Source organism: Musca autumnalis, unplaced genomic scaffold, assembly GCF_047663935.1.
Source record: "Musca autumnalis isolate F117 unplaced genomic scaffold, ASM4766393v1 scaffold_3, whole genome shotgun sequence".
Lineage (NCBI taxonomy): Eukaryota > Metazoa > Arthropoda > Insecta > Diptera > Muscidae > Musca > Musca autumnalis.
Window position 1 is genome coordinate 99467793 of NW_027411866.1, and position 9793 is coordinate 99477585.

At 33.4% G+C, this 9793-nt stretch overlaps 1 protein-coding gene across 3 annotated transcripts in view; it reads left to right on the forward strand.

Annotated features, from left to right (window-relative positions):
- LOC141397147 (uncharacterized) overlaps window positions 1–9638 on the forward strand; it is a 71722-nt gene extending 62084 nt beyond the window's left edge. Inside the window, exons 1-3 of one of the 3 annotated variants that reach the window (XR_012411315.1) lie at window positions 5282–5422; window positions 8581–8713; window positions 8780–9638. The gene's annotated coding sequence lies outside the window, so the exon portion shown is untranslated. Of the gene's footprint in view, window positions 1–5281; window positions 5423–8580; window positions 8714–8779 lie in introns of those variants that run through there. The other 2 variants (XR_012411314.1, XR_012411316.1) reach the window with 2 other exon arrangements.
- Window positions 9639–9793: the final 155 nt, after the last annotated feature.

The following is a 9793-nucleotide window of genomic DNA, read 5'->3' on the forward strand; positions in this document are numbered from 1 at the left end:
ATAGCCCCCATATAACGGTTCATTTAAGTTCATATTTTCGTATAGCCCAGATACCTCCGAACTAGCTGTTAATGACATTTGAAGTTCCCACGTTATGTACCGATTATCGATATTTTGAAGATTCTAGCTAAATTTTTTAACCGAATTAGGAGTTATTTGACCTTAAAGGCTCCCATCAAAAACTGTCAACATAGGTCCATGTTTTATTATAACTTCTATATAACAGTACCTCCCAATTTCTAGCCCACCAAAAATTGTCAACATACATAGTTAGATATAGGCACCATAAAAAGGGCCTCCCGAATGAAGCATAAATGTACATAAACATTATCTGACATTTTAACGTACCCACTTAAAGTTGGGGACAGGAATGAAAAGTAATTAGTCCATTTTACTTCAGAATATTTTATGGTGGAGAGTATGAAAAGTTCGGCCCGGCCGAACTTAATTTTTTTTTACTTGTTTTTTAATAATTTATTTTTCTAAGTTGTTGGTTATTCTCTACCAACAAAAGACCAACATTGTTATTTTTTTTAATTTTAACGTAAGTACAGACATTACTATGTTGACGTCTCCACTAATTTTTTCTTAAGAGACAAGCATTTTCGGTTGTGGTGAAATACGCTCTCTAACAAAAAGTTAAATTCCGTTATAATACAGTCAACCAAAAAAGTCTACATACACCCTATAAATCTCGTGTTTTAAGGGTAAGGAAGCATTTTTATGAAAATCCAAGTACATAGATCTATTTCATATCCCTAATAAACAATATTACATACAAGAAAAATATATTCCATAATACGAATAACGGTAAATTCTATAAAAATTAAAAAATTAATAGGGAAAAAGTGTACATACACCCAATGAAATATTAAGATTACCGTAAAATTTATGGAATAAGCAATACAAATTATACATTTTATTGCTTCATCGAATGTCTTTGGTTGTCTATAATGTATTTTAGACAAAATAGGAACATATTTGTGCTTTAATTGACGTTATTTACGGCCAGACTTCGCGTATAGCTCGTTAAGGCGGACCCTTGCAGATTTCTTTGAGTTTTTCAGTCTGGTAGTTTATGAAACCCCAGGAAATACGGTGGGACTAATTATTTTGAGATCCTAGAGCGCTTTGAAGTTGTTCTTATGGATAATATATGCTCCTGACATTCGCTAAATATGTGAATTCCTGAGTTTTTCATAAATTTTATAGTTTTCACAGCATTCCAAGGGGCAAATTACATGCAGAAGTCTTGGAATTACCTTGTAATAAGGTCTAGTACAATCCTCGAGCATCCCTTGAATCAGTAATGTTAAAGTATCCGACATTTAAGCGCTTCAAGTGTCCCAAACGATCATAATACGAGGGCATAATAGTTAACAGTGTAAATTTCATACAAATTTCATGCATTCTTTGGTGGTGCTTTTATTTTGATGCTTTGGAAACTTAAGGAGCGGGTTTGTAGAATAATGTTGTACATTTCTGATTGAGTTAAGATCCAAAAATGTATTACAAGGTAATTCCAAGGTTCTTGCTTGTAACAAAAAAGTTAAATTCCGTTATAATAAATCGTCTTAGCTCAACGAAATTTTACACACAGTTATCTGAGAGTATTGTTGAAGCTTTTTTTAATATTATTTTCATATTTTGTTACAGTAAAATTTACTGAGTAAATTTTAGTTATTTGAATTCAAATACTGGTACATGTCGGAGTTAGGAGCACTTACCCCATTATTAGTCTTATTTTCATTCCATAATACATACTTTTCGACTTTAAAAAAATATAAATGAATAGCTTTTAATATATGTATGTTCATTTTACTTGGCTTACTTGCCCTGCTATTATTTTGCATACGAAAAAACCTTCCCCAGCAGAAAACTTTAATGGTGTTTCCTAATAGTTGCATATTTATGTAAAATATTTTAGCTCGTGACGTCTGGCACCTCATAAGCATTCGCCTGTTGCAGATAATTAAATTGCTTTAGGCGGCCATCAGACCATCTGCTTTTTCACATGTACGTTGTCACTTTGGGTATACTGATATACAGAACAGCTGATGTCATACATGTGAAAAAGCAGATGGTCTGATGACGGCCTTAAGGATTTATAGCAGTATTATTGCAATGTTCGTACCATGGCACTGATATTATTTTGCACGGTACTGTATATTAATGATGTTACGCTCCTCCCGTTCCGATAATATTTTTGGACGTCCAAATCTGGGTCTTTATACACATCTATTTATCACTCTCTGTATGGACAAATATGTTCTACCTATGATGTTACGCTCCTCCCGTTCGGATAATATTTTTGGACGTCCAAATCTGGGCTTTGACGTAAAAATTCCGTCTTCTTTATATCTATTTATCACTCTCTGTATGGACGAATATGTTCTACCTACATTTCACCGATAATTCGACAGCATTTTCCATAACTCACTTATAATTTTCTTTTCATCAATGCTAATTTCTTTGCCTTGTTTTCCATTCTTGAAATTATTCACTCTTATACTATGTTTACATTTACGAAATCCACTCGATTTCATCTGTCAATTCCTTTGTGTATACGTCAAATGAAAAATGATCTGAAATCGATTGGATTTCATTTGACGTTTGAGCAATGGAATTGACAGTTGAAATCGAGTGGATTCCGTAAGTGTAAACACTGTATAAAGCTGAAAACACATCCAACGTTTGGGTAAAATTTTGTATTGGGCGTTGAGAAGAAAACAACAACAACAGGGCGACGCCGACACCAAAGTCCAGCGTTGATATGTTTGCCGGCATATACAATTTCAAATAAATTTGAATTTTTCGGCATCATGCCGAACCGTGTAAAAACGGCCAAACGACACAAAACTCTACCCAAACGTTGGATGTGTTTTCAGCTTAACGGTACTATTACAAGATACAAAAGATGTGTTCCAGAACTAAAAAGTTTTTACAATTTTTACGACTTTTACACATTTTACTCGAAAAAGCGTTCCCGTACACAAAAATGTTGTAAAATGTTCACTTCTCTTTAAACAAAAATGGCGCTGAATGACGCTCTCTTTAAAAACTTTTTACACGACAAATTTGGGCGAGTAAAAAAATAGTAACATGGTTGCCGGCGTCTGATTGGCTGATACGCCGACTTTTACATTTGTTCCAGTTTTTTTGACGTATTTTCCATTTTTCCGTTCCCGAACTATTTCAGAAAACTTGTGTGTCAGAACAAATTTTTGCAGTTCTCTCTTTTACGAGTTTTACCATTAAAAAGTACGGGAACGAAGCTAAAGTGAACGCAGACTTTTTGGTTGTAACGTTTTTGTATCATTTTTGAAAATTAAAGTCTGCGTTCACCGACTTTCTATGTGTATTTATATCTTTGAAAAAAGCCTTTACGACATTTTTAGAATTCTCTGAAGTAAAGAAATTAGTGAGAAACAAATGTTATTTCAGATTGGTTATTTCATGTTGCTCTAAAGTTTCTTTTCAATTATATATGTACATATGTATGTATCTGATAACAGTGACTTCCGTGGTGGAATAAGAAGGTCCCAATAGAAAGTGTCTTTAAGACAACATTGATGAATCGTACACGACATTTCCAATTCGTTCACGACTCTTTGCAGACAGCCCTTTGGAATCGTTGACGACTTTTTCACACAAGTGTCCCAGTATTCATGCACGACAACATGGGCGACAAGGTAAGCGAAGCTGTCGTCGATGACGACTTGTAAGACAAAAAACCCGTTATTTCGTTGACGACTGCCTGGGAGACATTGTCTTGCCATTTGTCATTGACGACCTTACTGAAGACAATTTGTTTTGTTGTCGTGTGTCAAATTTTATTTTTATTACATTATAAAAATACATAATGTTACAAATTTTATCTTACATTAATAATTAGTTCTTGAATATTCTCTGATCAACCTTTTTTGAACTTATCCGCGCCTCATTTTCTCATCACAACCGATAGAGGGGGCGACCTCCTTTATTTATGGATTCTGTAAAAAAACATTATGAATAAATGCAATAACCACTAATATAATCTCACCATATGCCACTGCCGCATCTGTTAAAACCGCTGGAATTTACAGCATTCCCCATAACATCAACCTACATACATACGCATATGTATTAAAAGAATAACTAAAATTATTTTTAAAGTTCCTTAATATAATTGTTCTTACTTACCGTTCTTTGGTAAAAGCAAAATCTTTTATCATTGACGCGATTTCAGAATATGATGATTTTATTATCTTACATTTATTACAAAATAAAATTTTGTATTCTAATCAATATGTGAACAATCATTTCATAGCACGCTTTTTTGAATTTTTTTGGGTTTGTTGGCACGACACATTGCAAGACAGGGTCATGCACCTTGTCGTGCATGACAATTTATAATATTTCGTCAATGATTCGTCGACGAAAATGTCATCAACGATTCAATTTTCTATTGGGGTGTTACATCAAATCATGTCTAACGTCAAATTTGCTCACAATAATGCATTACTGTGAATTGCTTGGTTACATTTTGTATGTGATTTTATTCACAATAACACATTTTAACAACTGATATGAAGATCAGCTGTCTTTGGCGTTACACCTCACTCATGGCAGAACTACCAGGTAGTGGTATCACACCAGCTGATCGAATATGAAAAGTCAAATCACTTTATAAAAAAATGATTTTTGTTGTAATTTCCCCAACAACATAAAGAATGTTTTGACATAACAAATTCAAAATTTTACGATGCCACTACCTGGGTAATTCTGCCATGACCTCACTATTCCACCATGGTGACTTTAAAAAATTGCCCATAATTCCGATAAATTCAAAATTTGAAAAAAAAAAATTGTACGTGAGGTTTTTTCCGAATCGCCTTATAATTAAGATTTTACGTAACTTTATGTAGAAACTCATCACGGTATGATCAGGTATAGGAGGTTGTAAAAGCCATAACCCTAATGTATGTATATTCCTAAAAGGAACTATGGATCCATATCCTTTCCTTTTGCATGTTACATCAAAATACACAAATATGTATGTACATAATACATACCACTTACCACAACGTGCTATAGGATAAATATGAATCTATAAATGTGTGTATTTTATTTCATAGACGTTCAATGGAATTGTAACTAAAATGTGGCATTTTACTAAAACCTGTACTTGTTTAAGCAGTGAGAGAATTGGTATGCTGGGTTTGTTCTGACGAAAACGGATGGTGGTGGTGACGCTCAATCAAAACATGTTTTGTTGTTGCATATGTTTTTATTTCGATGTGCACACGATAAAGTTGTTCGTTCAACTGTTCGCTCGCGTTAGTTATAAGGCAACTGTGGACACGTTTGTTTGTGTTTATTTCTGTTAGTTGAAAATACAGAATATCGGCGGATTTTGTACAAAATAAAAGTGTTTGTGTGAGTATGTGTGTATTATTTTTTACCTTTGAAAACAATCATTTACTTTGTTGAAAACGTATAATTTACGTAGTATAATCTTCAGAGCGCTATTCTTTTCTTTATTGTTATTCTCTTCTCTGGATTTGTCACTGCGTGTGGTTGCAGTGGTTAACATCTGCTCAGGGATGCCAACTGTTCCGAGGCAAAAATCGCTACAGACATTTTGTGTTAAAAACCACCACAAATCTCTACTGACTAATAATAGTACGGTTACACTAGAGTTTTTTGCCGGGTTAACCCACTTCGAGAGGATTTATTTGACGTTTGCGCTATGGAATTGACATTTTAATCCAAACCCACTGGGTTAATGCGGTTAAGTGTAACCGGGGTATAAGGCCATGTTTATATTATAGCCTTTTGCAGAGTTAACCTTCTTAGTGAGGATTTACTTGACGTATACGTAAAGGAATTGACATTTGAAACCCAGTTGGTTTATTAAATCCGGTTATATATAATCGTACTATTAGACCAAAAACTCTACGAAAATGTGTAAAAAAAGGCAGAACCTATCAGTTGTTACACAAAAAGAGAGAAATTAAAAAAAATTAATCGCAGTCAAAGTTCACAGTAAAATTCTCTTTATTTACGATTACTTTATCATATTTTCGTAGGTTTTACCATTTTTGAGATATAGAAGTTGAAATTGGGACAATTCACTGACTGTATCGTCTCCTTATAAAAAAATGTCATGAATGCAATTTCCTAACTTAAATTTATATAGGTATATTCCAAAAATGGTACAACCTAGAAAAAATTGCAAAAGTCGATCTTGTAGAGAAGTTTTACAGCTATAAGATTTCCTCTAGTCCAATTTCGATGAGACTTAAAGCCTTTTTAGATTAGCACATTATATGATTTCGTTTTACGAAATCCTAGAAATAAATGAAGTTTATTTACACACTCACGCAAAAACGCATACACACGCTCAAATCACACAACAAACAGACACGATAATTTTAATTAGAAAAAACAGGACTTTCACAGCACAAATGTTTATCAACTGATTTGACTTAAGCTGGGTACACATTGTCAGTTTTGAATGTCGATATTTCGCAATTATCGATAACTGTCAAACCTTCCAGCAACCACAAAACATTTTGTGGTTGTCTGATAACTGACAAAAATGAACGGCCACACTAGCAAGCAACGAGAAAGCTGTCATTCAAAACTGACAATGTGTACCTAGCTTTAATTCAGGTAGTTTATGACGAAAAAGCAGGGTTGCGTATAATAGTGACCCAGCTATCGTCATTTATTTTTGTATGGTAAATGACGAAAAATGTTGCCTGTTTTAGCAAATAAAGCAAGCAACAACAAAGCTGTCATTCAAAACTGGCATTGTGTACCCAGCTTTAATTCAAAAACAAAAAACATACTTTTTGCAAGTTATTTTAACAATTTATTTTCACTTTTCTTATTGTTTAAGTATTTTTGTTTTTCTCCATCATACAACAACAACATAAAACAGTTGCATTTTTTGGTAGTTTATGACGAAAAAGCAGGGTTGCGTATAATAGTGTGGAGTTTTCGTGCGTTTTTTAGAATAAATGACCCAGCTATCGTCATTTATTTTTGTATGGTAAATGACGAAAAATGTTGCCTGTTTTAGCAAATAAATGACGATACGGCCCTAAAACCTGATTTTTGTTCTAATGTAAAAAGCATATTACCGTTTTCAAGCAAATCGTGAAAACCTAACAAAAAACTTAAAAATGTGACCTGAAATTCTATATCTCAAAAAGGGAAACCTCGGAACAAATCATAATAGTCAATCCTTTAGAGAATGTTCACAGCTACAAAATATTTTTGTCCCATTTCGATAGGACTTGCGGTTTCCAAGCAAAATCGCGAACACCTAAAATAAACCTAAAAATTTGAACTTGATCGCGATTTATTTAAAAGGCGCTCCTGCGATTTTTTTAGTTTTTTGATTTTTCTCATCTATGAACATTGTAGTTTCAGAATCCGCTTCTTCCCAGGTGTAAGCTCCTTTCATTTAAAGTTGGTTCAAGAGCACCGTGAATAATGATCATTTAATTGAAAATGTTTCATAAAAAAAGTCTGACGAACCAAAGACATACAACTGTAAAGACGAGACATAATGCATGCAACAAAACAATGTTTATGAAGCAATGTATAGAAATATTGCCCTTAACAGAAACAATGCAGGTTGCTGGTAACTTAAAATTGCAATCAAGAGGGAAAATTTCATATATTATCAGAATCGAAATGTATGAATTCAAGGATCTATTGAAGAAGAATTCCATGTCAATTGGATCGTTAAATTCAGTTCAATACGCACAAAGCGTATAAAAGAACATAATGTTATACCCTAGACAGACGGCAGCGTTAATTTGCATTAAGATCTGCATTTAATTTTTGCCTGACAGACGACAGTTTCTGCATTGACGAAACAGCTGACTGCTGTTTTGTTGTTGTTTGTGCTGTAATTTTTTGTTTTCAAAGACATAAATACAACAAGATAAGACTTTTGTTTGCTATCATTCTTCAGTGAATGGCTTTTGAATTTAACATAATGTAATGTTACGATATGGTAACGAATTTAACGAACCAATTGACATGGAATTATTCTTGAATAGATCCTTGAATTCATAAATTTCGTTTCTGATATCATTACATGAAAATTACCTCCTTGGTTGCGATTTTGAATTGAATGCAACGTGCATTGTTTCTGTTGAGGGTAATGTTTCTATACACTGTTTCGTGAACATTTTTTTGTTGCATGCATTATGTCTAGTCTTTATGTATTTATGTCTTTGTTGTTTTCCTTGTGTCTCAGAGCATGAGTATCCCCCATATGAATATGGGCTCTCTTCTACGATATTGCCATATTGAAATACCTAAATGCACATTAACGTCTACAAAACACTGATACTACCGGTGCTCGTGGCAGAGATCTTATTACTGTTATAAACTAAAAGAAACTTATTGTTATATTTTACTTCAACACAACTCATAAAAGTTGTGCTCGGCCGAACTTATCACCATTCTTACTTGTCTCGGTATCATAAAGGAAAAAATTGTTATCGTAGTAAAATTTTTAGATTCTGGAACAGATCAGTTAATACATAATTATTATAAATTCTTTTTATTTTTTAGCTTACATACAATGGCGTGCCCCAATGTTTGCCGCTTATGTCATACAGAATGCGGTGACAGTATACGGCTATGCGATGCAACTGGCACTGCAAATAAAATATACTCAATGTTAATTAAATATTTTCATCCAAAGGTAATTTCCTTACATTCGGTCCGTGTTGAGATATAACCAACTTATTCCGTAAGTTTTTATTTATAGATTTTAGATGTTAAAAATAAAAATTTAAATGCAGTTTTGTGTACACAATGTTGGACTAAAATCTCTGGATTTGAAAATTTTCATAAGACTGCACTATTGTTATATGCTAATCGTGTCAAGACAGTTGAGAGTGCTTCAAATCGAAGTCAAACACAACCTGGTGTAGCAGCAGCGAGCACTACAACAGAGAGTTTCAATACTGATTGTGAGTCGATAGCAACAACAGATGAAGATTCAGCAGAATCACTAGGGCTAGTTTCATGTAATGAGAATAATGAAAGTATTCCATTTCAAATCGAGAATGTCATGCATGTCGATGGTGAATTTCCGGATCGAAACGATGGTGATATTATTGCTGTAGATGAATCAAGTGACGAAAATGATAACTCAAATTCTTCTGATAATCTATTGATCGAGAAAACTAGTGCACCACAATCACCCAAAGGAGTTATTGATGAAAGCGGCCCATCCCTGCAACATTCTAATATTCATAAAACAAAAAGAATATATCGCTGCAAACATTGTTATAGACCCTTTAGGAAACAAATCGCTTTGGCGAACCATATAGCCAGTATTCATTCCGGTAAGGATATTGGCCGTAAAATAAGAAAATGTCCACACTGTCCCCGAAGTTTTCACTATCATACCGGAGTATATCACCATGTGAGAATGTGTCATCCGGAGGAATTCGTCAAGAGAAAGAGAAGGAGGCCTTCTAGAAAAAACTTAAATTAATGTTGGACGGGTTCAGTCTTTGGCTGAAACTTATAAATGAGTATTTAGTAGTAATAAAATATAATAAAAATTTGATTAAAACTTATACAATAAAGTTAAAAACTTTATACAATAAAAATCTTCGCATTCGAATACATACACATGTATATGCATTTCTTTATTTGGCGGTTTGTATTCTGTGTAAGTAGAAAAAAATTAATTTAATTTTAAAAATTAAATCTGAAATATATTTTCGAAAATATATACATACAGTCAGGGACAAAAGTTTACATACACCCC